Genomic DNA, 16,200 nt, shown 5'->3' with positions numbered 1-16,200 from the left:
AGTCCTCAGCTCCTTTCATTGATCCTTTCAATAGATAGATAGCCTAGTTAGGAGAAAATGTAGATTCAGAAGCATGCTCTTGTTTGCCCTGCTCATGAAAAAATATTCAGCTCTCATTTAACATTTTCTTCCATATAGAAATACATGGCATTTCATATGCACTTGATATATACTATGAAATAATGTACATGTACATTTAATACATATGTAAACAAGAAATTCAAGTTTCATATTTTACACAAGTTTTTATTCCTATTTGAAAATACATCCTCAGCCTACCCTCTTGGCATATGCCTGAATTTCAGCAGTCAGGTAACTGAGGCCAAAGGATCGTGAAATTCAGGCACCATGTCAAGAAGAAGAGGCCAAAGGATTATATTCACAGCAAATAGGGAAAGCACATTTCAAGACAAGGTGGTTGAACTTGGCACCTTTCCAATTTAATCACCAGCTGCTGGCCTGAGACACATTACAGATGGATATAGTCACATCTTTTCTCATCAGGACATCTTATCTTCACACGTGAGAACTGGAATCCTGATAGAGAATGATGGATATAAGTTTTAGTTTAGTTCCAGGTGGAAAGGGGCAAAAACACAGCATTGTAACCCTGTTCCTTGAATGGAAACAAATGGGCTGCCTTCCTTGGGTGCTCCTTTATCTTGGTTTGTATTTTTTTCAGACCATAAGGGCGGGAGTAGAGCCCTCCAAAATGGCGGTCTTTGCACACTTGTGGCATACTACTGCCACCATGCGGATACCGTTTCTATAAGCAGTGATCTATTACTCTTTTTTTTTTTTTTTTTTGGTCCAGTCGTGGGCCTGAACTCTGGGCCTGGACGCTGTCCCTCAGCTCTTCAGCTCAAGGCTAGCGTTCTACCACTTGAGCCACAGCACCACTTCCAGCTTTTTTCTTTTTGCTTATGTGCTGCTGAGGAATTGAACCCAGGGCCTCATGCATGCAAGGCAAGCGCTCTACCACTGAGCCACCTTCTATCTTTCCTATTGTCATAGCAGTTGGTGGAAGAGATGTTCTAAAGAGCACTGGAAGCGCTTTGGGCTCCAAACTGGACCTTAAACGTTTTCCTAAAGTCACATGGGATATCTGGACACATGCGTCTTGACACAGAACTTGGGGAGCTGGAGGCCTCAAGTGGACCTGCAGTTGTCAGGGCATACTCACATTGGAAGTGTGAAATGGGGCTTCTCTTACCATTAGAAGGCCTATGAGTGTTTCTCATGGCTTTAATGTAGATGAGTATTTACCGATCAAGAGAAGAGCAATTTCATCAAGCTTTGTATTAAGCACCACTAACTTTTTTCATTAACTCTCCAATTGGTTCAATACAGAGACACAAAGTTCTGTATAGACAGTGAAAGAGTACAAATTCTCATACAGTGAACACAGTGAGGGAAAAACTGGGAGAGTGAGAGAAGGGGTGACATTGTCCAAAAAGAAATGTACTTATAACCTGACATGTGTAACTGTAACCCCTCTGTACATCACCTTTATAATAACAATTTTTAAATTAAAATAAATCCAATAAAATGAATAATTATACATTGCATTAAGAATACAAATTTTCATTTGTGATCCTTGGATAGTTTTGGCACTTCTACAAAAAAAATTTTAACAACTAAATTTTAGAAAATGTAATATTTACCAAGGCATTCTTGTTAGCTTTCTCATGACAACAAAAAATCATTTTCTTCCATTAAAATTTTGTTTATTTCTTTAGAGATGCATATATATGTATGCATACTTAACACACATTTAAACGAGAAAGTCATGTATTTCATATTTACTTTGGATGTTTATCCAAAATTCTTATCTGAAAATACATCTTTAAGGTCCAGCCTCTTTGCACGCGCCTGAATGTCAGCACTTGAGTAGTTGGGACAGCAAGATCATGAAATTCAGATCACCCCAGAAAACATCAAGAACACACCATGTATATAGGAAGGAAGGAAGGAAGGAAGGAAGGAAGGAAGTGATATGGTGGAGGATGTAAAGATGGAATATGATATTTGACTTGGATTGCGTAAAATAGGTAATGAATGATTTTAAGATATAATGTAAGTGTGCTGTGGATAAGACTTCCCTGGTAATTCATTACTTTAGCTAGTAACTATAATTGTAACTCCATAACCCAGTAACTCTGTAACTCTGCTTCTGCTGTTTTCTGAGCAATGGGAGCCCTAAAGCCAGAGGACCATCACCACCCTTTGTTCTATTCCCCTGCTTCCCCGAGCAAAACCTTGGCAGGAAATTTAAACTTAAGGTGTGCATTTCTTGTAATAATCATTGGCTAAAACCAACACCCAGCCTCCCCATTTCCTCGCCCTATCCCAAAATGCTTAAAAGCCCATGTGGGCTGGCACTGGGGGCCATTTCCTGGGATCCCAACTCCAGGTGCAGTCCTGGCACGTCAGAGTTTTCAGCTCAATAAAATCATATATATTTTCAGTGCAGACTGAGTGGTCTCTCACTGCCCCTCCCCAGGAAGGGAGGGAGGGAGGGAGAGAGGGGGGAGGGAGGGAGGGAGGGAAGGATGGATTACATTTTTTAAAAAGGGAGGGAGATGTTACATTTTTTAAAAGACAAAAATTTAAGAAAACATGACAAAGTGACATATTTCAAATTCAGTCATCCAACAGCTGTTCCTGACACATATGAGATGGATGTATTCTCACTGTGTGTTGACATAGGACATCATCACACATCAGGATGAGTCCCTTTAAAGAAGGTTGAGGCAGACACCGATTCTTTAGAGGTGGTACCCTGTAATCCTAGCTACTGAGGAGTCTGAGATCTAAAGATTGCTGTTCGAGGCTAGCCCAGACAGGAAAATTTGTGAGACTCCTATCTACAATGAACCACAAGAAAATTGAAATGGAGTTATGGCTAAAGTGGTACAACACTACCAAGAGCTTATTGGCAATGTCCAGGCCCTAAGTTCAAGCCCGAGGGCCTGCACAAGAACATACACACAGGATGTAGGCCTCATATTGATTTCTGATAGAAAATAAATAAAATATAGGAGTCTCTGTTCAATGATACTTAAGAAATGAAGCAGCTGGCTCCTCTATCTAGGGTTAGCAGTGTTTTTGGTGTTTTTTCAGACAGAAAGGGCGGGAGGAGCGCACTCAAGATGGCAGCCCTGCTGCATTTGCGGTGCGCTGCTGCCACCATGCGGACACAGTTTCTAAAGCCCCGGCGCCATTACAGCTTCCACCCAGTTTAGACATGGCGGCTAGAGGAAGCTGATGTCTGCGGGAACAAGCAGGACACAGGGGGCTCCACGCTGGGCCCCTCCAGCCCTCGTAAGGCTCCAAGACAGGCCCAGGCAGCACTGGAGACATCTTTGGGGGAGAAGCGCCAAGCGTGAGGGGCCTGGAGGGGACCAGAGTGGTCAGGCGATGATGGCGCACGGGAAGCGGTGGGGCCGGAGAAAATCTATGCAAAGAAAATGCCGGTTCATCGGAACATGTTGGTTTTATTTGGGTCACTTAAAGCAAAATGAACAGTATTTCACAAGGTAGCACTGTGCCCCTTTCTACCACTTGAGGCACAGTGCCACTTCCAGCTTTTTCCCTTAATGTAATACTGAGCAATCAAACCCAGGGCCTTATGCACGGCAGACAAGCACTCTACCACTAAGCCACCTTCCCAGCCTCTCTAAACACGTTATGTAACATGGAGACAGGCTGCAGTGAAAGACATAGCACAAAATTTGCTAAGAGCAAAAATGTCTGTTAAGATGAAATCACAGATGTGGAAGACGTATAATTTTGTTTTAAAACTTTCCAGAAATTCAGTGAGTTGGACTGGGGAAAAGTGGGCAGGGAATACAATAGAAATAGTGAACTTATTCAAAGGTCCCTGTACACTACCATGGTATTATCACAATGAAACCTTCTGGTACTGTTTTTTTATTCACTTTGAATTGGTCTTTCAAACAGGGCATTACTATGGTACTATGCAAGTCAGGCTTTCCTGAAATTTTTCATGTAATAGAGACTGGCCAGGAATTATTGAACCTGCTTCAGCCTCCTCAGGCATCTTCCAAAGAAAATTAACAGTACTGGAGACACGAGCCCACAAATGCTTTTTTACTAATTCATATCCTCCCTACCTGTATCATAACAAGGATCTTTCACAAGTCTCTTCTCTCCTCAGATTTAAGAAGAAAATCCCATCAAGTATTTTTTGATGGCCTGGGGGTTTGACAAGTGCCTTTCTCATTGAAGAGATTCTGTACTGATCACCTAACAAGGCAAAAACAACAACAACAACAACAATAATAATAATAATAATACTAATAAAAGACACAAGACAAAAAACTCACCTACAATTCTATTTCTGCAACTAGGATGTGTAGGATCTTCCCAAAACTTCTCCATTTCCTATTACCATTTATTTGTATGAACCTCTTCAGCTAGCTCAAGGAGGAATTTGCTTCGAAATTCTGTCTACCACATCCACACCAGATGCTTCCCAATTTCCCCATTAATTGTCTAAGACTTACAGAGTTCTAAGCTTTTCTTTCCAAGACACAGTCTAAACAGATTAGTACTCCACCATAGGAAGTGTGAAACCCTGCCCTACCCCTTCTTGCAGTCTGTGTATAGGACCTCTGTCTTCAGGTTCTATATCCAAACTGTGCATTTGTGCTTTTTGCTTCTGCATATCTACATTAAAAAATGGTATGTTGTTTGGATCCTGGCCCATTTGACCTCTTAATACCTTCATCAGAGCTAGCACTTGCCTGGAATGGTTTTGCTTGGGGATTTGTGAAACTACTTCCGCATGATTGCAGTGTTGCTCTTGAAAAGCCAAGAAACTTGGCTCTTGCTTGGCAAGAGTAGAGTTCCACCTTTCCTGTTCCAAAAAAAATTCTGGAAGAGACAAAGGCAACACCCATTTTGGTTTCTGGGTTTTCTTGTTGATTTTCTGAATTTGATGTCAGATTCAGTACGTGTGAACGAGTTTGATCACGAATCACCCTCTCCCCTGCCCAAAGTAGTTAATTAAAAGATAACAAGCTGGGCACTGGTGCCTCAGTCCTGTCATCCAGCTTACTCAGGAGGCTGAGATCTGAGACTCTTTGTTCAGATCTAGCAGAGGCAGAAAAGTCCTAGAGATTCTTATCTCCAATAAACTAGAAGGCAAAAAACTACAAGTGGTGGTGTGGTTCGAGTGATAGAGTGCTAGCCTTGAGCAAAAGAAACGTAAGGACCTGGGCTCAGTGATAGAGCCCTTGCCTTGCATGCATGAGGCCCTGGGTTTGATTCCTCAGCACCACATAAGCAAAAAGAAAAAAGCTGGAAGTGGCACTGTGGCTTAAGTGGTAGCGCACTAGCCTTGAGCTGAAGAGCTGAGGGACAGCGCCCAGGGCCAGAGTTCAGGCCCCACGAGCAGCCCTCCCCCCCAAAAAAAAAGAAAGAAAGAAAAAGAAAAGAAAAGAAACAAAAGGACCTGAGTTCAAGCCCCAGGATTGCACCAATAGCAACAGCAACAACAACAACATAAAATGAGATCTGAGAAACTCATCCTTAGTGCATCTTCTCTTTTCAAAAACTCAAATTCCACAGGACCAAATTTTCCTTCAGGCAGTGTTCTAGATCCAGTTTCCACATGACATTCCATTGTCTTGTGGTCTTGAGTGGAACCTCAGGGATCCACATCTAGAAATGAAAAAAAAAAACTTTTAGACTGGACAAGAGCAAAGCTGGGGCCCAGGACAGTTGTCATCCTGGTTTACTTCCCAAGTTCCCTGGCAGTCTTGCTCCATGTTAGGACTTGTCACCAGGACTAGTGATTCCAGTGGGAGGGAGGCTCTTTAGTGCAGTTATAAGCATCCACAGACCTCTCAATGCTGTGTATTTTGCTCTATTTTGGCAAGACACATGTGTTTGAAGGAATATAAATATGTCATAAAGAACATGATTTTATTGCACACTTTCATCATTGGTGCACAAGCATGTTTCCTCACTATTATAGGGCCAATGACTGTTTCCCTTGGCCCTACTATGAATGTACATTGCAGTTTTTCATTTGGGAAACAATCTTAATTTTTCTCATTACTAACTAAATCATGCATTGTACTACTATGATGAAGCTTTGTATTAAACATCAATAACCTTTTGATTATTTATTCTAATTACTTCACTACAGAAATACAAATGTCTGTGTATACACTGAAAGTTCACTACAAATTTGCATATAAATTGAATGCTTACACTTTACATTTATAAACAGATATTTTTACCTCTGATTCCTGAAAGCCTTTGACACTGGCATAAAATGTTAGCAAGTAAACATTTGCATAGAACTTCATAAAGTTATTTTGCTATGAACATATATACTTATGTAAATATGTTTCATACATATTTTAGATGCTATATATACTGCATTTTTGCTATTATAAGAGGTGATGTACAGAGATATATTGCATATGTATACTGGAGCAAATAAGATTATTGTTATTATTCAAAAAATTTTAAATATATTTTTATTATCTTTAAGTATTTGTACAAAGGATTTGGCATTCAAAAAAGTAGGCTATAAATACACTGCATCTTGCTCAATGTCACACTTTGAGCAAAATCTTGAACGGACTAAAGCAAAATGGGCTTATGAAGAGCTAGGCCTTCTCTACCCCATTTCTAGACATATCTCCACCCAAATGCACACTCCTGAATGTGTGAAGTGTTATCATGAATCAAGATGAGCTATGTTAGCTATATTCTGATCTATTTCTTGTCCCCTTGTACAACTACTTGACAGATTCAGGCCCATTGTCTTTTTTTTAATAAGTTGTGGTGAGGTTTGTTTTGTTTGCTTGGCAAGTTTTTTATCTTCTTGTTTTCTTTATTTCTTTTTATTTTTGCTATTGAGAGGCAAGAGTTATTTAGATATTGTGGATGTCAGAACTATTGAGGATAATTGCCTGGCAACTATTTTTGTCACTGATGTTATTGTGCCTGTTATATACCCTTGAAGCTTAGTCTTTTTCTTTTTTCACTTCTGTTTATTGTGCTTTTGGCAATATATGAAGAAAGTACTGTCAAATCCAAGCACATCAAGATTTACCTCTATTTTCCTGTCAAATTTGATACTTGCAGCTTTTCCAGTGAGAATTTGGATCCAATTTGAGTTAATTTTTAAATATGATATGTGAAGTAACGATCTCAGTGAATTCTTACGTATGTGGCTAGCCAACTGCACCAATATCATTTGCTAAAGACTAATGAGCCACTGAATGACCTTGATAACTCTATTGAAAAATCACTTGACCCTACTCTGTTTAGTACATCACATTGAGCTCTATAGCTATTGCTATTTTGAGTAACACACTGTGTGCATTTTGATATTGGGAAGTAGAAGTTCTCCACCTTGTACTTTTTATTTAATAGCACCACTCACACAATCAATCCCTTTACCTCCACAGCCCCACTGCTAAGATGATCCCTACAACTACAAGATAAAAAGACATAACTCCTCTTTGGCCTTTTCATGAGGCCTGCAAACATCCAGGTAATTGGAAGCACCTTCAGAAAACACAGTTGATCTTCCACTGTGTTTTATGCAAGTGAGTGAGCGTTTGTTTCTGCTTGAAGTTCTGACATTGCTATAAATAAGGGTCCTTGGCACTGTAGCTTAATGACATTGTGTAAAAACCACTTAACTCTTCCTTTAAGCGGCTAGAAATGACCTGCACAAATCTAGACTGTCTGTATTTGTCTTTGAGTGGGTTCCTAAGGTCATGACCACATTGGGAGCAAGCAAAGGCCCACCAAATGATTTTCTGTGTCAGGGTCTCCTGTTAGATACCTGTCCATTGCCAGTCCTTCACTTTTCATCATCTATACCACGAGAACTACGGTGTCTAGGTCTGTCTTACTTCTTTTTGCTAAAGAAGATTGTCCCTGCTTGGAGGCCACGATAATTTGAAATCACTATAGGCCAATATATCTACAAATGCTCGGCACCATAAGAAAAACTACAATGGTGCAATGCATAAACTATATCCCCATGATGGCAGCAGTGCTCCATACAGCAGCACAAGCGCCATCTTGAGTACTTTTCTCCCGCCCTTCCTGCCTGAAAAAAATATATATACTGCCCAGAGCTAAAGACACCAATAAGGATGCCTGTATTTTTGCCTCATTTGACAGAACAAAAAAAATCCTATAATTTGGCTTTGTGTTTTCTTTGAAGCTAAATTCAGGAGCAACACCGTCCATGACTATCAATACTCTGGTCTTTTCAAGAAATACATGTTGGGCTGGGAAGGTGGCTCAGTGGTAGAGCGCTTGCCTTGCATGCCTGAGGCCCTGGGTTCAATTCCTCAGCACCACATAAGCAAAATAAAAGCCGGAAGTGGCGCTGTGGTTCAAGTGGTAGAACGCTAGCCTTGAGCTGAAGAGCTGAGGGACAGCGTCCAGGCCCAGAGTTCAGGCCCCACGACCGGACCCAAAAAAAAAAAAAAAAAAACATGACCTTGTAAATGGACCTTTCCATTCAGGCATGATTTACTTCACCCTATGCTCCTTATCCAGTAATTCACTATGGCATTAAATTGTGTCCTTCTGGGTGTAAATTTGGTAGACAAAGCTGGAAACCTGGGAAAATGCATCAAGTCTGCAAGACATCTTCACCAGTCCCCCACCCCCACCCCCCAAAAAATCAAACTCAAATGATATTTTTGTGGACCTGGTATGGTTGTCTAATAAATTTCTGTTAACAAATTCTCCCCATGGGCTGGGAATGTAGCTTAGTGGTAGAGTGCTTGCCTAGCATGCATGAAGTCCTGAGTTGGCTTCCTTAGTACCACAAACAACAAAAGCAGGAAATGGCACTCTGGCTCAAGTGGTAGAGTGCTAGCCTTGAACAAAAGAAGCTCAGGGACAATGCCCAGGCCCTGAGTACAAGCCCCAAGACTGCAGAAAGAAAGAAAGAAGGAAAGAAAGAAAGAAAATCTCCCCAGCTAATACATAAGTGGATTAATCTATTCATGAAGATAACATCCTGATAGCCTAATTACTTGCCAAGGCTCCTTTCTCCAAATACCATTAGCATTAAAACTTACAGTTTTAAGTTTCCAACACAGGAATTCCGTGGTACACACAGGCAAACCATCCTATCAGTCAGTTCAGCTATCTATCTTGGTCTTTATCTGTGAAAAGAAAATTCAAGCAAGACAATCAGCAGTTAAAGTGATAGGAAAATATTTGAGGAGTATGATTCAGGGGGTGAGATTGGTTGAAGCACTGTGCTAACATGAATGAAGATGGAAAAATGGAATCCTTCCTTAGAACTAATATAAGCTAATTAAGAAACTTAAAAAAATGTCTGTTAGGAAAGTATGTGTCAGGCCCAAACACTTACATAAGCCAAGTAAAGAGACATGACAAACGGCAGGAAAAAATGAGATTTACTCTGTGGTATGGACATGAGACTGAAAACCAGAATTTTTGACTAACTTCAGTCATATCCAGGACCCAGACTTGAGTGTTACATTTAAGAAAAAAGAAAAATCTGGACAAGGGTATGAATAAACAGTCCTAGTTCAAGCAGTAGGTCTTTATCTCCATTCTGGAGCTCCTAGTTTGGGAGAAATGACTATGATTACTATTGTCATTTAATGGGAGCAATCTGGTTTGTCTGAGAAGATTCTCCCTGCTCCAGGATGTACCCTCAACCTTACAGTAATTGCCCTGATTTGGGAGTGGTATGCCCCGCAAGGCTCTGCTGTTCTTTGGGGGATAGTTTCAGTGACTTGTCATAAAGATGTTACTTGCTCCATCCTGTCTTGTCTGGAACCGAAAGTTATTGCTAAGTTAAAGTAGACAGAGTGGCTTAGCTCAAAGAAAAATACAAAATGGAGGCAGAGATATAAAGCTTTTTTTCGTGCTTTAGTTCCTTTGTATGTGCAAGGAAGAAGCCAGTGCTTTTCATGAACAAGTACTTGATACAAATAAAATTTTCAATAGGCTGAAGACAGAGTGTTTCTCAGATGAGGATGAGACAGTACTAAGCCTTTAGGGTTTGAAATTGAAATTGCCTATGAGAAATTCCTACCCCTAATTCCACCATACAAGGCCTGAGGCCTGAGTCAAGAAGTTTTAAATATACTACAGTGTTTTCTCTCAGAAAACCTGTAATCTATTCTCTGGTATCCCAAATTTTTCCCTTTAAGGACTGGAGGTATTGAAAGATTTTCCATTTCAGGTTTTCTTTGCATATCCTCATCACTCATTGGTAGATGCTACTTACTACATACTACAATGTAAGTCTAAAATTTTAAGCAGAAAACTCAACAGTGTGCTGTTTTAAAATAGTATTTTTCAGTTTATCTTTTCAATTAATCTCTATTTTTATGGAAGGATTAAAATGTTTACAAGATCGTCATGCTCATGTAAATTCATCCTCAGTAAAGCTTTTTAAATACAAACCTGATATAATCAAAGCCACACTGTATATAACATCCATCAATTTTAATATAGTTATTTCTAGTGGGAAACTAAATCGAGGAGAGAGAAGGGGAGAGAGAGGGGGAGGAGGGCAGATTTTGAATTGTTTGCTAGAGAAGTTTTCCTCTAAACTTTAAGCAATTTCCTTTTATTTCTGCTCTCATCCACCAAATAACTAAATACTAGAGAAAAAACAGAGTGAAGTAAATCACACCTGAATGAACCGATTATTAAAGTGGAAATTTACTTCCAGAAAGGATAATAGGCGTGATTGAGAAGGCTGGATTTAGGCCTTAGTTTACTTTCATATGGTAAAGCAACTTGGTGCCACAAAACTGGACTAGAAAAATAGGCCAGCCATTTTAGCTGGCTCCTCTATCTAGGGTTAGCAGTGTTTTTGGTGTTTTTTCAGACAGAAAGGGCGGGAGGAGCGCACTCAAGATGGCGGCCCTGCTGCATTTGCGGTGCGCTGCTGCCACCATGCGGACACAGTTTCTAAAGCCCCGGCGCCATTACAGCTTCCACCCAGTTTAGACATGGCGGCTGGAGGAAGCTGATGTCTGCGGGAACAAGCAGGACACAGGGGGCTCCACGCTGGGCCCCTCCAGCCCTCGTAAGGCTCTAAGACAGGCCCAAGTGGTGCTGGAGACATCTTGGGGCAGAAGCGCCAAGCGTGAGGGGCCTGGAGGGGACCAGAGTGGTCAGGCGATGATGGCGCACGGGAAGCGGTGGGGCCGGAGAAAATCTATGCAAAGAAAATGCCGGTTCATCGGAACATGTTGGTTTTATTTGGGTCACTTAAAGCAAAATGAACAGTATTTCTCAAGGTAGCACTAATCTACTGGGGTTCGGACCCTCTTGGCTTCTCTTTGCTATTGATAGGTCTTTTCCAAAACAAGTTTTGTTGTAACCTGGAGAGACAGGCTGCAGTGAAAGAGACAGACAGCAAAGATGTCTGTTAGATGAAATCACAAATGGGGAGGACATATAATTGATTTAAGACTTTTCAGAGATTGAAGGGGTTGGACTGGGGGAAAGGGTGTAGGGAATACAAGACAAATAGCGAACTTATTCAAAGTCCCTGATACACATTTATGGAATTATCACAATGAAACCCTCTGGTACTTTTTTCTAAATTTACTTTGAACTGGTCTTTTATGAGTCTTTCAGACAGGGCATCACTATGGATCTCAGGCTCTTCTGGAACTTTCATTGTAATATATACTGGCTTCAGCCCCCTGAGGTCTGGGCTAGTTGGTGTGGACCACCACAGGTATCTTGTCAAGAAAATTGGAAGTAGTGGAAGCATGGGCTCACAAATCCTTTTACAGTAATCCATAGCCTCTCCTATTTCTTCCATATCTAATTAATGCTAAAAATGCCTTATCTGTATGTTTTCTCATATGACTTAAGAGCAAAAGTCTGTCAAACCTTTTGTCTAGCGTAGAGGTCTAACAAGTTCAGTGACAAGTGTTTTTGTTTGTCCTGATCACCTGACAAGGCAAAAACGATCAAATAAAACGTGGAAAAAGAAAGAAAAACAACCACACAAGACAGAAAAGTCAGCTATCACTGCACTCCCAATGCTTCAGCCACCAGGACTTGTGGGCTTCTTCCTGACACCTTCTCCGTTTAGAACTCCATTGTTCCTGTGAATTTCTTCAACTACTCAAAGGAAGAATTTGCTTCAGAGTTCTGTGCAAACTGTGATCCACAACACCAAACCAAATGCTCCCATATTTCTCCAGTAACTGACTAAGATATGGAGAGGTCTAAGACTTTCTCATCAGGACTATCCTCTGCTCAGGGCAATAGTCTTAGAAGGACTGAAGCTCCACCCTTCTTCCTGTCCCTGAACTTACAGACTTGGGCCTACCAGATCCTGGTCCTTTCATCTTAAGGAGTCACACAATGTGTCTGCATTTGCTGCTGCCCAAAAGCAGAGAAAAGTTTGGGGGAAGTTAATGTAGGCCTAGATCCAGTGGACCTTGTGGAGCCCTTCTTTCCACTGTTAGTAGGATTCCAAAGAGGAAATGCTCCCGATTTGAAGATTTCTGAAACTATTTCCGCATGATGGCAGTGTTGACCAAGAAAGGCTAGAGCCTTGCCCATGGGAATTCTGCTACCACCCTTCCTGTTTGAAAAAAAAAAATGCTAGATAGGAAAAAAATGGCACCATAAATTTGGTTACCTGTCTTTTATTAATTGAAGGAAACCTCTCTTAGGATTTTTACTTTGAGTTTAAACAATATCAAAGTAAGATTCAGCACACAAAACTAGGTTCAATCCCATCTCCTACTCCCCCGCCCCCCAACCCCCACCCCTACTCCCACACACAGATTAAAAAACAACTGGTGAAAATGGAACTGGTAAAATTGAGGGAATGATGAAAGGGTGACATTGATCAAGATGTATTGTCATAATCTAATTTGTACAACTACTTTAAAATATTTTTAAACATTTAACAATTTTAAAGGTTCAAAGAAATTGAATAGGTCTGGGAAGGTGGCTCAGTGGTAGAGTGCTTGCCTTGCATGCATGAGGCCCTAGGTTCGATTCCTCAGCACCACATAAGCAAAAAGAAAAAAGCCGGAAGTGGCACTGTGGCTCAAGTGGTAGAGCGCTAGCCTTGAGCTGAAGAGCTGAGGGACAGTGCCCAGGCCCAGAGTTCAGGCCCCACGACCGGACCAAAAAAAAAAAAGAAATTGAATAAAATGAAATCTAAGAGTGACTCACCCTTACTTATCAAGCATCTTTTCAAATCTGAAATTTCACATGACCTAATTTTTCTTTATGCAATGTGCTTTCTCTCCTGTTTCCTCATGATGTCCCACTGTCTTGTAGTCATTCATAGGAAGTGAACCTCCAGCATCCATGACTAGAAAAAGAAAAGGAAGCATTTACACTTCAGGGCTTAGAAAGAGAAAACCTAGGCCCTAGGACACTCAGTTGTCATCCCGGTTCAAGTCCCAAGTTCCTGCGAGTGCTACTCTATACTGTGATTTGACACTAGGACTTGTGAGTCCAATAGCAACTAGGCTTTAGTAGTGCTTTAAGAGCAGGATCTACCACAAGACTGAATGCTATGTACAATGCTCTATATAGAAACACATACATGACTCCCTCTCAGTTTCATCACTTAACATTGAACACATTTTCCTTTACCATGAAAAGCCTTATGATTCTTTCCAATTACTTTAATATAAATGGGTATATAGGAACAGGCTTTTATTTCTCACTGGGAACTCAGTCATGCAGTGGGCCAAGGATTTAAAAACTGACCAAAAATTGTTATCAAGCTTTGTATTTAAACACCACTAACCTTTGGCTTATTTAATTCCTTCAGTACAGAGACACAGGACTACAAATATGTTTGCATATAAATTGAACAGTGTATTTTAAAAAGGTATTTTTGTATCTGATTTCTGGGTGATTTTTAGCATTTTTATAAAAAAAATTTAAGAAGTAAAACTTGACACAACCTTTATGATTGACATCTTCATTTTACATAACTTTATACAATTTATATACAAAAGGCGATTTTACTATAGAAATATAAATGCATTCCATATATTTTATAATACATATTTGAATTATGTCATATATATTGCATATATATTGCACTGAATTAGGGATATTTTATTTTATACAATTTTGGGGGGGAGGAGGTCTGGTTTTGGGGCCTGAACTCTGGGCCTAGGCGTTGTCCCTCAGCTCTTCAGCTCAAGGCTAGTGCTCTACCACTTGAGCCACAGCACCACTTCTGGCTTTTTTTTTTTTTTTTTTTTTTTTTTGCTTATGTGGTGCTGAGGAATCGAATCCAGGGCCTCATACATGCAAGGCAAGCGCTCTACCACTGAGCCATCTTCCCAGCCCCTATACAATTTTTAAATAAATTATTTTGGTAAAATTTTATCTTCATAGCATGGCACAGTGGCCCTCACCTGTAACCCAGCATTTGGAAAACTGAAGCCAGAGTATAATGAATTATAGACTAATATATATAAGCAAAAAAAAAAAAAAAAAAAAAGGCCAGGCATTAGTGGCTCTTGCCTATAATCCTCACTACTTAGGAGGCTGAGATCTGAGAATCACAGTTCCCAGCCAGCCTGGGCAGCAAAGTCTGGAGACTCTCCAATTAACCACCAACAAAATCCAGAGTGGAGCTGTAGCTCAAAATGGTAGAATGTCACCTTTGAGCAAAAAAGCTCAGGCCAACATCACTAGGCCCTGAGTTCAACCCCCAGGACCAGCATCAAAAAAAAAAAAAAAATTGTGTGTTGACATACCTCTGCATATAAAACTAACACATTTCTCTTTAGGTGAAACTGTAGATATTGTTACTTCACACAAGTCTCCAGTAGCACCTCACACCACTGTCATTTATCCATTTTGGTACATTTTATTTTATATTGGATATTTTATATTATACTAGTGTACCTTTAATAAATTACCAATTAGAGAATGTGTGAGCAGGCCATCCCCCATGAGAATAACCACTTTTTAAGATGTCTGTGTCACACTGCCCAAAGCTACCTATAAATTCAATGCAATACCCATCAAAAATCCAACAATGATACAGAAGAAGCAATCCAAAAATTTGTATGGAATAATAGAAGACCCCACATACCAAAACAAAAAATCCTGGGGCTGGGAAGGTGGCTCAGTGGTAGAGTGCTTGCCTTGCATGCATGAGGCCCTGGGTTCGATTCCTCAGCACCACATACGCAGAAAAAGCTGGAAGTGGTGCTGTGGCTCAAGTGGTAGAGCACTAGCCTTGAGCTGAAGAGCTGAGGGACAGTGCCCAGGCCCAGAGTTCAGGCACCATGACTGGCAAAAAAAAAAAAAAATCCTTAGCAGGAAGAACAGTGCTAGAATATTAATACCAAACTTTAAAATCTATTACAAAGCCACAGTAATAAAAACAACTTGGTACTAGCACAAGAACGGGCCTGAGGACCAATGGAACAGAATTGAAGAACCAGAAATGAATCCACAGTCCAATAACCACCTAATCTTTGATAAGATAGCCAAAACCACAGGATGGAAGAAAGCCTCTTCAAGAAATGGTGCTTCCAAAATTGGCTATATATGTGCAGAAAACTGAAGCTAGAGCCTTATATATCACCCTGTATCAAAATTAATTCCAAATGAATCAAAGACCTCAATGCAAGACAAGATACCCTGAAAATATTACAGGAAGAAATACGGAAAATACTAGAACATCTAGGCATGACAAATTAAAGAAAGGCTGAATAAATAGGATTATATCAAACTGAAGAAAGTTTCTGCATAGCAAAGGTCATAGCAAGATAAATAGAAAGCCCATAGAATGAGAGATCTTTACTAGCTATACATCAAACAAGGGCCTCAATTCTAAAATACATTTAGAGCTCAAAATATTAAACTGTCCCAAAAACAAAGCCTCAAAGAAACAACAACCCCATTAATAAGTGGGCTAAATTACACTTAGAGACTCCTCTGAAGAGATAAGAAATTCCAGTAAAACACACAAAGAAATGTAAAATATCGGTTGTCATAAAAGAAATGCAAACCGCTCAAACATAGACCCAAATGACCACAAACCAGCCCACACTAAAGCTTACCAGCACAACCACGTTTATTACATGTTTATCTTTATATAGATAAGATATGGACTCAACCCAGATGCCCCTCAGTGGATAAATGGATCAAGAAAACATGGTATATATACACAATGGA

The 16,200-nt window shown here is 40.2% G+C and overlaps 2 long non-coding RNA genes across 3 annotated transcripts in view; one reads left to right on the top strand and one right to left on the bottom strand.

The window, feature by feature from the left end:
- Positions 1–16,200, top strand: part of LOC138840057 (uncharacterized) — a 75,304-nt gene that overhangs the window by 41,756 nt on the left and 17,348 nt on the right. The window lies entirely within an intron of this gene.
- LOC138840058 (uncharacterized) overlaps positions 1–16,200 on the bottom strand; it is a 35,080-nt gene that overhangs the window by 7,768 nt on the left and 11,112 nt on the right. Inside the window, exons 2-4 of the long non-coding RNA XR_011376037.1 lie at positions 13,216–13,357; positions 9,096–9,182; positions 4,137–5,688 (exon numbers count right to left, since the gene is read on the bottom strand). This is a non-coding gene — a long non-coding RNA (uncharacterized lncRNA). The remainder of the gene's footprint in view (positions 1–4,136; positions 5,689–9,095; positions 9,183–13,215; positions 13,358–16,200) is intronic.

Source organism: Dipodomys merriami, unplaced genomic scaffold (assembly GCF_024711535.1).
Source record: "Dipodomys merriami isolate MVZ:Mamm:240054 unplaced genomic scaffold, mDipMer1.0.p SCAF_3, whole genome shotgun sequence".
Taxonomy (NCBI): domain Eukaryota; kingdom Metazoa; phylum Chordata; class Mammalia; order Rodentia; family Heteromyidae; genus Dipodomys; species Dipodomys merriami.
This window is presented reverse-complemented; position numbering and strand designations above follow the sequence as displayed.